The sequence below is a fragment of the Eschrichtius robustus genome, chromosome 3 (assembly GCF_028021215.1).
Source record: "Eschrichtius robustus isolate mEscRob2 chromosome 3, mEscRob2.pri, whole genome shotgun sequence".
In the NCBI taxonomy this organism is placed as follows: Eukaryota; Metazoa; Chordata; class Mammalia; order Artiodactyla; family Eschrichtiidae; genus Eschrichtius; species Eschrichtius robustus.
The window spans coordinates 54452878-54465277 of record NC_090826.1 but is presented as its reverse complement, the minus strand read 5'-3'; positions in this window follow the sequence as shown (position 1 = coordinate 54465277).

Genomic DNA, 12400 nt, shown 5'->3' with positions numbered 1-12400 from the left:
AGTGAAATATTGATAGAGCCCTAAGAAAGACATAGAGGTTTGTATGGTGTCTATGTCCAAGTAAAACGCTTTTCTTTTGGAACCATTAAACTTTTTTGAACTGGTATACAAATAAAAAATGTTATTTTTTTCTTTTTTTAAACATGAGATCCTAAAATATTTAGGAGGTGCTTACCTGATACAGATTATTAAAATACAGAAGAAAAATTGAAAAAGTGACAAAGTATGTAGCAGTAGGATGTGTGTTTTCATTCTTTTTTTTCCAGAGGGGTAATAGATTTGTACTGATCAATTTACCTTCTCTCATTTGCTCACATCTATTGTTCAGCTGTGAGATTTTTGGCTGGAGTAAGTACACAGCTGGAAGCCAGTGAATATCCTGCCTTTTTCCAAACTGTTCTTTGTTTGTTGCTTTATCCTCGTTCTTCACTCATTCAGCATCTACTGAGCACCTGTTCTATACCAGGCACTTTGGTAGGTGGTAGAGGGTCCTTATTGGACAAGACAATCAGGGCTCCCTTGATGAGTGTCTAGTCCTGGACAGGTTTTCCCCTTTTTTGCTCTCTTTTCTTTCATTCATGCATTTTCCTGTCCTTTTCTTTCTCGACCCTTTCTTTTTCTTACTTTTTTTCTTTCCCTCATTTTCTTACTTCCCTCCCATTCTTTCTTTGAAAATTGTTAAAGGGCTTCCCTTTCTATTTCAGACTTGTCTAGGATCAATAGATGAGACTTCTTTCTTTGCCCTGCACTCTTTTCCCATGGGAATTCATAACTTTTGGCCTGACTTAGCTGTGTCAGTACCTCCTTTGAGGAAAATTGGTTGCCAGCTGATGAGGGTATCATTTCCTCTACTGCCATGGAATCATACTCCTCTGTCTTTCATCAAACTGCCAAACTTTGTGAAGAGTGAATCCTTTGGGGAAAGACATCTTCCTGTCTCTGTCTACAAGCAATCATTAATTTTTGTTAAAAACATTTTTAAAAAATTGGTTTTTATAGCCACGTATCTAAATTTATCTCCAGTTTGGTTCCATTGGTCACAGAATAGTTTTACCTTACTGGCTGAGTATTTTCATTTCTGCTGAGCTTCCCACAGTGAATATCAGAGAGCGTTTTCCAGCAGTATTTTTGTGAAGGGGTGGGGTGGATAAAGCCCTAATATAAATTCCGATATGGCCTTTGTCCTGTTGCTTCCTGACACAATGTAGTAAGAAATCAATGCAGTTAGAGTCACAAATGACAGTAGATAAGGATAAGCAACCTGGGTTCATCTGAAAGCACAAATGAATCAGAATTATAGGATTTATTTTAGCCCTGGAAGAGTTTTTTTGATCCACTTCTGCCTCTTTAAAGTTGAAGAGCAGAGATGTCAAGTGACTTGCTAGAGATCACACAGCAAGTTAGTAATAGAGCTGGAGCTAGAACCCAGGTCTCAATTCCCAGTTTTCCTTTTACCTGGCAGGATATAGGAAGTAAGGTATAGGGAAAATTACCTTTTGGGGGAATGGGAGATTTATTGTTTGTTGGAGGAGGATTTGTCACATCCACAGGTTTCAGACTTTTGTACTCTTCAGCTGAGAATCAAAGAATCTAGTTTCATATGATCCTTGTGTAACTAGCTAAGATGTGGAAAAGAACTGGTATAAAAATTAAGTGCTGTCCACTGAATATCCAGTCTGTGTCTGTTAGCTTCTATATCCATGGGTGGGGTTCATTTTTGTGTCTTGGTTATTGATGTTGCTTATTGTGTAGGAGAAATGTGATTTTCCCCCAACCTCAAGTGCTGCAGTTGTAGGTGAAGTTGGGGAAGTGAATATGTTTTTGGTGAGTTGTTTTGATGGAGGAGCTTGAACTTGAATAAGGAGTCAGAACCCCAAGTTCATCCACTTACTTACTTTATTATTTGAGGTGGTTTAGTAGAGTTTAATCTCAGTTCTGAGGAAGTCATTTGGACTCTGGCTTTCCACCCTCTGAACAACTAAGAATCATTTCTTCCCTGCTCCATTGGTGTGGATATTCATTTTTATTGCTGTGGTAGCCAGGCTCCAAGATGGTCCCCAATGATCCCTTACCTCCTGGCAGTCATGGCCTTGTATAGTCCCCTCCCATGTTGCATCAGAGTTTGTCTGTGTGACCATCAGAATACGGCAGACATAATGTTATATGACTTCTGAGGCTACCTCATAGAAGACATTGTGGCTTCTGCCCTGTACTTCTTGTATCCCTCACTCTGGGGAAGCCAGCTGCTAGTTATGAGGATGCTAGGACAGCCCTATAAGAGGTCCATGTGGCATGGAACTGAGGCTTTCTATCAAAAACCAGTGAGGAACTGGTTGAGGTCTTCTGCCAATCCCCATGTGAGTGAGCCATCTTGGAAGGATGTTTCAGCTCTGGTCAACCCTTCAGATGACTGTAGCACCAGCTGATTGCTTGACTGCAACCTTACAAGAGACCCTGAACCAGAAGCACCCACCTGAGCCACACTCAGATTCCTGATCCCAGAAACCATGTGGGATAATAAATGCTTGCTGTTTTAAGCTGCTAAATTTGGGGGATAATTTGTTACACAGCAATAGATAACTAATATAATTTACAAGACAGAAGTTGAACATTCTCAATTTAAAGGCAATTATAATAACAATAGATGTAGATATTTTTATTATGAGATGAGATGTTTTTATTTGACTTAGAAACAGAAACTATATGAATACTTGGCCTATCTTCAGTATTTTCATTTTAAACAGGAAACTGAAGAACAGAAAAATTAAATGATGTAGTTATTGGAGGAAGTGGTGGTAGCTAAGTATTGAAACATACTTTTCTTTTTCCACTTCTCTTTAAAATAGGGCTCTATTAAAATACTAAGTAAAGACTAAGTCCAAAATGACACCAACAAATTCAAAAGAGAGAGGTATGTTTGAGGAAACTTCCATTTAAGGAGAAGTTTACTGAGCGCTTTTGTGTTTCCTTGTTTTTGTTTTGTTTTGAATTGAAGTATAGTTGATTTACAATGTTTCAGGTGTACAGCAAAGTGATTCAGTTTACACATGTATATATTCTTCAGATTCTTTTCCATTATAGGTTATTACAAGATATTAAATATAGTTCCCTGTGGTATACAGTAGGTCCTTTTTGTTTATCTATTTTATATATAGTAGTGTGTTTCTGTCAATCCTGAATTCCTAAGTTATCCCTCCCCCACCTTCCCCTTTGGTAACCATAAGTTTGTTTTTTATGTCTGAGTCTATTTCTGTTTTGCAAATAAGTTCATTTGTATCATTAAAAAAATATATATATATATTTATTATTTATTTCTTTTGGTGCTCTGGGTCTTAGTTGTGGCATGTGGGATCTTTAGTTAGGGCATGTGGACTTCTCAGTTGCGGCATGTGGACTCTTAGTTGCAGCATGCAGGCTTCTTAGTTTTGGCATGCATGCGGGATCTCGTTCCCCAACCAGGGATCGAACCTGGGACCCCTGCATTGGGAGCGTGTAGTCTTACCCACTGGACCATGAGGGAAGTTCCTCATTTGTATCATTTTTAAGGTTCCACATACATGTAATATCATATGATATTTGTCTTTCTCTGTCTGACTTACTTCACTTAGTATGATAATCTCTATGTTCATCCATGTTGCTGCAATGGCATTATTTCATTGTTTTTATGGCTGAGTAGTATTCCATTGTGTGTATGTGTATTTAGGTTGTTTTAATATTAAATCATTTCAAGTGGTCTGAGTCATTTTATCTTTACACACAGGTCAATTATGCCATCTTCAATTAATCAACTTGGAGAGGGTTTCAATGGATCATTTAACTCAGGCCTAGATATGAATATTTTTGATCAATTCAGCAAATGTTTGCCAAGAACACCACTGCTGGCCAGAGAATACATAGATAAACAAGATATCTCTGCCCATGAATGGTTTATAGGTTAGTGGCGGGGAGCGAGTAATTTCAGTAGTGGGGGAAGAGTTCTGATACAGGTATTCACAGGAAACATGCAGATTATAGAGGAGGAGTACCTAACTCAGCGTGGGATGACAAATGACTTTCTCAAAGTTGCACAGCTGCTTTGTAGCATTTTGAATCCATCTTGGCTGTTTTCTGGACACAAGGGGTAATAATAAGACTGTATGCTGCCTGCCTATTAACTTTCATGTATTGGTAAGGTCTCTGTTTTTCTACAGAGACCCTTTCCACCACCTTTATTCACTGAGATATTATTCAAACCTCTTTTTAAAAAGAACTTCCAAAAAAAAAAATAAAAAGAACTTCCTTCTTTCAACCAGGATAAATGGAATGAAACAGAGACACTAAGAAAAAGAAACAGTAAAATGCAAAACAAAACCCAGGAAGTACAGAAGTGTTGGAAACATGATTTAGGAGACTGAATTACATAATGTAAAACTGTAAGAATAAAACATTTAGGGTTTGGGACTCTAAAAAAATTCATTAAACAAATCTCCTTAGTGATTTGTCACAATTATTTTAGCTACTGGTCAGTAAGGGATTTGTGGCAAAGTGCTGATTGGACTGGAAGGAAAGATTGTACCTGTGGATCAATTTGGTAGAATCTGGAACTTAATTCTTTTAGTTTGAACAAGCAAGTTTCAGACATTCTAGAGCCAAGGGAACTTCCAACAGTCTTTCATGAATGAGGCAGTATGAATGAACAGACCTTTCATGACTTCATTTTGAACTCTGCCTGCAGACCAGAGGTCAGCAGTCCCTTGGATCCCAGGAGGCTGCACAATGCCTGGAGGTCCTGGTGGTGCTGGTAACTGGTGCTGTGGAACAGGCGGGGGTAAAAGAGAAAAGGAAACGGGACAAAAAGAAAGGGACTGGAAGAAGTGAAGAAGGCGAGAGAGAAAAGAGAAGGAAAAGGAAGAATTAATAGCTATGGTTTGTTGAGCACCGCTAGCCACTGTGCTAAGTGCTTTGCAAACTTTCTTCCAATCCTTACAACAGCTCTATGAAGTTAGTACTGGTAATACCTCTGTTTTACTGATTAGGGTACTGAGGCGCAAGTGAGGTCATTTGCCAGAAGTCATACAGTTGGTAAGTAGCAGAGCTGTGATTTGAACTCAGGACTGACTCCCAAATCTAGCACTTCTAACCATGATGCCATGAAGGAAATATATTCACCTACTGCACTGTGAAAGAGGGCCACTACAGACAACCGCCCGGGCTGTTCTCTGGCTGGCCCTTGGGGTTTTTTTTTTGTTTTTTGTTTTTGTAGACAAGTCTTTAACAGAAGGAAGATCCCTTAATTGGATTTGCCTGTTATCCAATATTGCACACCACATCCCATGCCGTGCTTCAGTTCCCTACATGAATCAGTTAGAACCTTTCCATTTAGTCTAATGAACCCTAATTCAGACAAAGGTAACTGTCACCTTTTGTTTCATCCTGTGCTTTTATTTTTCAAGTACCAGAGCTGACCTCTGAACTCAATCTGCACTTGCCTATTGATGCATAAATATCTATAATATCACAGTAAATTAAATTCTATTTTAAAGGGTTTCTATTTAACAATCTGTCAGGACTTTCACAGCATTTGATTTCTGGTCGCCTCTGTCCAGTGACAGGCTTATCTCAATATGGCTTGATTAGTGAAACCTTTTATTTGGTGTAAGCAAACCTGTTATTACCATAATCTCTTAATGCTTGCTTAGGCAACATTGAGGTCTGGTGGCAGGGACTGTCAAAACTTCTGGCTTCTTTAGCACCCCCAGAACACTGGGTGAGTTTAACAGGGGGGAGACCCATGCCCTCCTAATGGGGATCATGGTAATGTTAGTGTCAGCTGAGTGATATAGTACTCTGTCTCAGAGGCTTGGCCAAACTCCCTTTTAACCTCTGGGGTTTAAGAAATGCTTTTGACTTCATGCCAACAGATCCACCTTCCTCTCCTTTGCTACCTTGTCCTTGCATGCCAGTCATCGGGGGGCGTGGCTAACATCTCCCTCGGGAGCTGAGAAATTGCAACGTGCCCTGTTGTAGCTGAGAAGTGGGATGAAGTCTAAAATAAAAGAATGTATTGAAAAAGAGTGTCTTAATGAAGCCAAGGGGTCAGGCACTAATAGCTCTTAAGAAACAGAAATGACTTTATGATGGATATTCCACAAGCAACCTTTTCAGAAAAGAAGAGTGCAACTGAATTATGTTTTGTTCCTAGCAAGTACTTACCTCAGAGAGGAGCTGCCGTTACTGCTGGATTATCTTCTTTGTGTCCTACATGCTTCCAAAACACTGGAAAAAGAATGTCTTAGATTTCACATAGACTCAACGTTGTCACTCTGTTTTACTTTGCTATTAAATATTTACTAACATTAAAAGTGAGACATTGAAAATAAAATCAGAAATTTGTCTGTGCTGCAGAAATTCTTTTCTCTGCAGTTGTCCTACCTAGTATTTTCTGCACTGGTAAAATGATAGGCTTCTGCCATATATTATACTGTTCTTTATCTGTACCCCTGTCCACCTCTAATGCTTAAACATCTCATACTTTTTTTTCTTTCTTTTTTTCAGTTTGTGGTCATTGTGGTTTTAAGAACAATAAAATCCACCTGGAGAGTTTTGCTATTGTTTCTAAACTCCCTGAAGTAGGAAGGAGAACAAGGTAATATTAATAAGTATGATTCAAGAGCTTAATAAATAATCAAATAAAGTCAGATAAAAGAAACAAGTGAATCTGTTATTTAAAAAGAGCATTATGATAGTTAACATTCTTTGTTAAGACTTGAATGTTCAAAGGGAAAATAACCTCTGAAAACAGCAGAAAAAAGTATTCTGTTTATCTAATGACCATACTAGCTTGATTGTTAATTTGATTACTTGAGTTTGCAATTTGTTATTAAATTTATATGCTTATATAGACTTTAAAATATAAGAGTTTTCTTTCTGGAGTTTTAGCAGTGAAAAGGAAATATTATAGGAATTATTTCTTTTAAAGGGGTAACATCAGATTTTTATTATCAGTTTAGCTTTAATTGGATTAATTATAATCATACTGAAAAAATAAAGTATAATTTAACTGTACTTTCAAAATTAGATATATGGTTTAAGAATATCCATTCAATAAAATAAGGAAGTAGAGAACCTAGTTTAATTTAAAGTGATGCTGCAAGTCAAATAATTTTCAATAACATAATTAATAGTAAGGATCTTGTGTTCTGTTTGAAAAATATAGAACATTTTTGTTCATTAAAAGTGTTCTTTTGCAAGAAAATTCAGAAATCTTTTAATGAGATATTGAGTGGAGGATTATTACAATTCTCCAACATGTTTTTAGTTTTTAGTTTATTTCACATCATGCTTTTTAACCTACAACAACAAATATTGTTGTACCATGAAGACAGCAAATCCAAACAATTACATATGTAGTCCAAAGGCATACACAAGAAAATCAATATTTGACATCTTTGCAACTCCCTCTTTGCAGTAGTGTTCAATAGCTTTTATTCATTATCCACTTATACCTCTTTCAGATTCGCCTTTGTCACTAGAAACCCATTTTTTTTTCCTCCTTTGACTTCCACATAACTTCTTTGCCCTGTACTTTTACAGATGCCTTCTGGCTATAAATACTAATGAAATCTCTTTGCTTAATTCAATTTTGCTGGTACACTTACAGTTATGACCTAACTTTCCCACGAGAGAGACTGATTGAACATTCCACTACCTTATGGATGGGAGCAAACATTCTTACAGAACTGGACTGACAATTTCCATAATTATAGAATTCACAGCCTAATGACCTTAAAAAACAATAAAAAGATCTCTTGTTAATTCCCTTTCTGTTACTGACATTCAAGATATTTCATTTTTCATGGGACAACAAATTTACTTTTTTATTTTCCAAAGAGCAGTCTATCCTTTCCCCCCAGATTAAATTTTCTGAATATTGAAGTATTCCATTGAATATTTAGCATTTCTTTGTCTTTTAAAAGTTAGAATATTTATGATCCTTAGAATGCATTTGACTGATTTATAGCAATCAATTATAAGAGTACGTTTTCAAATAGCCCTTTTAAAAATGAAGAATAGAATAATTAAAAAGATCACAAGTCCTCCCTTGCATATAATTATTTCATTATTTCATTACAGTGCAGAAATTATTTTTGCTGACTGTGAGCAATTTTAATTGAGCGAGATCTGTGTTAATATACGATAGCAAGCAGTTCTTCCTACGAAATAAGATCACTAATTGCCTAAATTTTTATTCAGTACAGTGAGTCTTATGAGTCACATTGCAATATAAACCTAATCACTAGGTAGAGTGGCTACAATACCTTTTGTGTAGTGTAGATATCCTAAAAGCATAACCTGCCTGCTAATTTATTCCTTCAACAGGTTTATTGCTTTATTAAGCATTTGTTTTATAGAAAATTCTTATTCTATCTAGTTATCACAGAAGAACTATGATAATGAAACATTAAAATTCAGACTTGAAGTGTACTAAAGCCAGCATAAATAAGCAAAACTAAAACATAGCACCTTTGATTCTTCCTAAAAACCAGAATGCTCAGCACCCTAGCATATATTCTGGAAGCTTTTGGCTTACAAATAAAGAATAGAAATCTCAAGTGTAGCAAGATAGCATGCTATTAAGTGAAGTTAAATTAAATGTTAATAATAGCCATTTTCTTGCAAAAATTTCACATTTATTATAAATGGTATAGTATCCTTGGCATATCAAAATATTTTATACATATCTAAGATATCTTCTTAATAAATATTTTACATATATTTGTTGCTGTGGGAGAATGTATAAATAATAATAAAATTCTTCAGAACCACTGTCTTAACAACATAAGCTGTTTTGATAAAATCTGAATAAACAGTTTAAAAAGCATGTTTTCATGTATAGTTTAGTATTGAATATGCTGATTTAACTTAGACCTTAAGTGAAAGGTGCAGTATTTGAGTGTATTCTTAGTTTAAATATAATTTTTGAAAGTGAAAACAAAATACTTGAAAAACTCTATGATATTTATTAGTAATTCATTTATTCATTCAGTAAATATTTATTAATAATTTATAATTAACTTATCAATAATTCTAATTTACAAATACTATTTTCCCACTCCCTTCCAAGACAAGTGCTAACATTTTTGCCTTCTTTGCTTGGATTCCAGTATGTTCATTTGATGCTAAAAGGAGAAGTTGACCAGATTGGTATTTAGTTGACCGATGTAGAAGTTACAGAGTTGTTTACAATAATTTCCAGATTCCAATATATAATGTGTCAGTGACGGCTAAAACCTTTTGGAAATCTCTAAGAAATTAGTTACTATTGTGAATAGGACAGTTTTTGTACTTGGATCTTTTTCAGCAGAGATCGAGAGAGTTGTGTGTGTTGTGGAGGGTAAAATAAACTGTTGGCTGTAGAAGGCTTTCTCACGGTGAAGAAATTTCATGGTAGTGCAGTATGCAGTCAATGTGATCTAGAAGAATAAGAGCTAGAGCACATGGAACTGATATAATATTGTACGATAAATATACTTCAGTTAAAAACAAAAACAAGGGCTTCCCTGGTGGCACAGTGGTTAAGAATCCACCTGCCAGTGCAGGGGACACGGGTTCGAGCCCTGGTCCAGGAAGATCCCACATGCCGCGGAGCAACTAAGCCCGTGCGCCACAACTACTGAGCCTGTGCTCTAGAGCCCGTGAGCCACAACTACTGAAGCCCGCGTGCCTAGAGCCCATGCACTGCAATGAAGAGTAGCCCCATCTCGCCGCAACTAGAGAAGGACCGTGCATAGCAACAAAGACCCACTGCAGTCAAAAATAAAATATATAAATTTATTAAAAAAACAAAAACAAAACTAGACTGTCCAGAGTCCTGGGTTCTGCTACTGCTGCAACCTAGCTTTAAGACTTTGGGCAAGTCTTGAAACTTCTCTGGACCTTAGTTTCCTGATCTGGAAAATGTGGATAATAATCCTTCCCTTGCCGCCTCATAGGGATGCTGTCATGATAAATAGTAGCTTCCTTGTTTGTAAAATGTGAGTTGCAAATTAGACAGTTCTTAACCTGGAGGTATTCCAAGAATCCCCTTGGAACTATGCAAATTTGTGTGTATATCTTTCTGGGTATGAGGTCTGTAGTTTTTGTCAGATTCTCAAATGGGCAAGTGACCTGAAGAAGGTTAGGAAACACTAGATTTGAGAATCTCTAACATCCTTTCTACTCTTAAATTCAAATTCCATTCTCCCTCTATGAATAATATATATGAAAGCACTTTGAAAGACTGCTAAACAAATGCAAAGTATCATTCTCCATCTCCCTTTATGGATCTAGTCTATGTAAAAGTCATAGCCATACTTGAAAAGGTGATATTATATTATGTTGCATGGGTTATTGAATAAACATATTGCCTGAGGGAATCCTTCAAATACAAGGTTCAGTATTAGACCCCTAGGAGAACTGGAGTATCACAGACTCAGAGAAAATAGAAGGCAATCTAGGTGAGAGTGCGAAAATATTTTAATATAGGTTCAGTGTAGCTTAGTGAGCAAGCTTTAAAAGAGTAATTAAACTAGGATGAGGCTTTTTGATCTTGTTCTCATCTAGATTATGACACTTATAGCTGTGTCTCAATTTCCTCCTCTCTAAAATGATTTTAGTAATTCATACCTCACAGGATTTGGGGAAGATTAAGTTAGCTAGTTAGATTAGTTTAGTTAGCATAGGTGAAGGTGTTTTTAGCTAACTGTACAGCAATACATCAAAGCAATGGTATGAATTCTCCATTCAAAGGAGGAAAATACCACTGTTAAGGATTCCCTGAGAATTAAGACACAGACCTACTAGAGAATGGACTTGAGGATATGGGGAGGGGGAAGGGTAAGCTGTGACAAAGTGAGAGAGTGGCATGGACATATATACACTACCAAACGTAAAATAGATAGCTAGTGGGAAGCAGCCGCATAGCACAGGGAGATCAGCTGGGTGCTTTGTGACCACCTAGAGGCGTGGGATAGGGAGGGTGGGACGGAGGGAGATGCAAGAGGGAAGAGATATGGGAACATATGTATATGTATAACTGATTCACTTTGTTATAGAGCAGAAACTAACACACCATTGTAAAGCAATTATACTCCAATAAAGATGTTAAAAAAAAAAGGATTCCCTGATTATTATTTTTTATGGTTTTATGACTTTATTTTGTCTTGCTACATATTTAATGACAGGTATGAAATCAGAAGTAAAATGTAACAATTAAGATACATTGTAATTTCTTCTCCTGGGTTTTTCCATCCTCTTTTTGATACTTCAAAAAGGAGTGATCATTTGTCTCTTTAAAGTTACATCTAAAATTATGTTAATTTCATGGCTTATCAGTAATTTTTAGTTTTCCACATATAATTAGCAAAAACATAGCTATACAAAACATTAAGAATATCTTTAAAGAATTGCTTTAAAACAGAATACCATTGTGCTATAGTTAAAAGACTGTGCAAATAGGTTTTTTTTTTTAACCTCTTTATTGGAGTATAAATTGCTTTACAATGGTGTGTTAGTTTCTGCTGTATAACAAAGTGAATCAGTATACATATACATATATCCCCATATCTCCTCCCTCTTGCATCTCCCTCCCACCCTCCCTATCCCACCCCACTAGGTGGTCACAAAGCACCCAGCTGATCTCCCTGTGCTGTGCAGCTGCTTCCCACTAGCTATCTGTTTTACATTTGGTAGTGTATATATGTCCATGCCACTCTCTCACTTTGTCCCAGCTTACACTTCCACCTCCCCGTGTCCTCAAGTCCATTCTCTACGTCTGTGTCTTTATTCCTGTCCTGCCCCTAGGTTCTTCAGAACCATTTGCAAATAGTTTTTTAAAGAGTACTTAGGAAAAAATTAGGGAAAGTGAACTTTTTTTTTCTTATCTCTAAAATGAGGGGAGTTGAAATTGTCTTATTTCTTTTTTTTGTTTTTTTTCTTTTTTTTTTTTTGTTTTAAATTGGGATATAGTTGATTTACAATGTTGTGCTAGTTTCAGGCGTACAGAAAAGTGAATCATTTATACATACACATATATCCACTTTTTTTTTTTTTTAGAGTCTTTTCCCCATAGGTCATTACAGAGTATTGAGCAGAGTTCCCTGTGCTATACAGTATCCTTATTAGTTGTCTATCTTATATATAGTATAGTAGTTTATATATAAAGATTTCCTGATTATGGAGGGGAGGCAGGTTGGGGAGGGCATACTGAGTTTTAGAGTACCCTTAAGCACAGTGAAAGAAATTTAGTGCATATGAAGAATGTTTTTCATCTAAGAGATAGTGGACATGGGCCTCAGTTTACCTCTTCCTTTCTAGATTTGCATCAGAATGGAGTGAAAAGAGCACTTGGTTCTAGATTTTGTTTGCTTTCTTACTAAGAGTG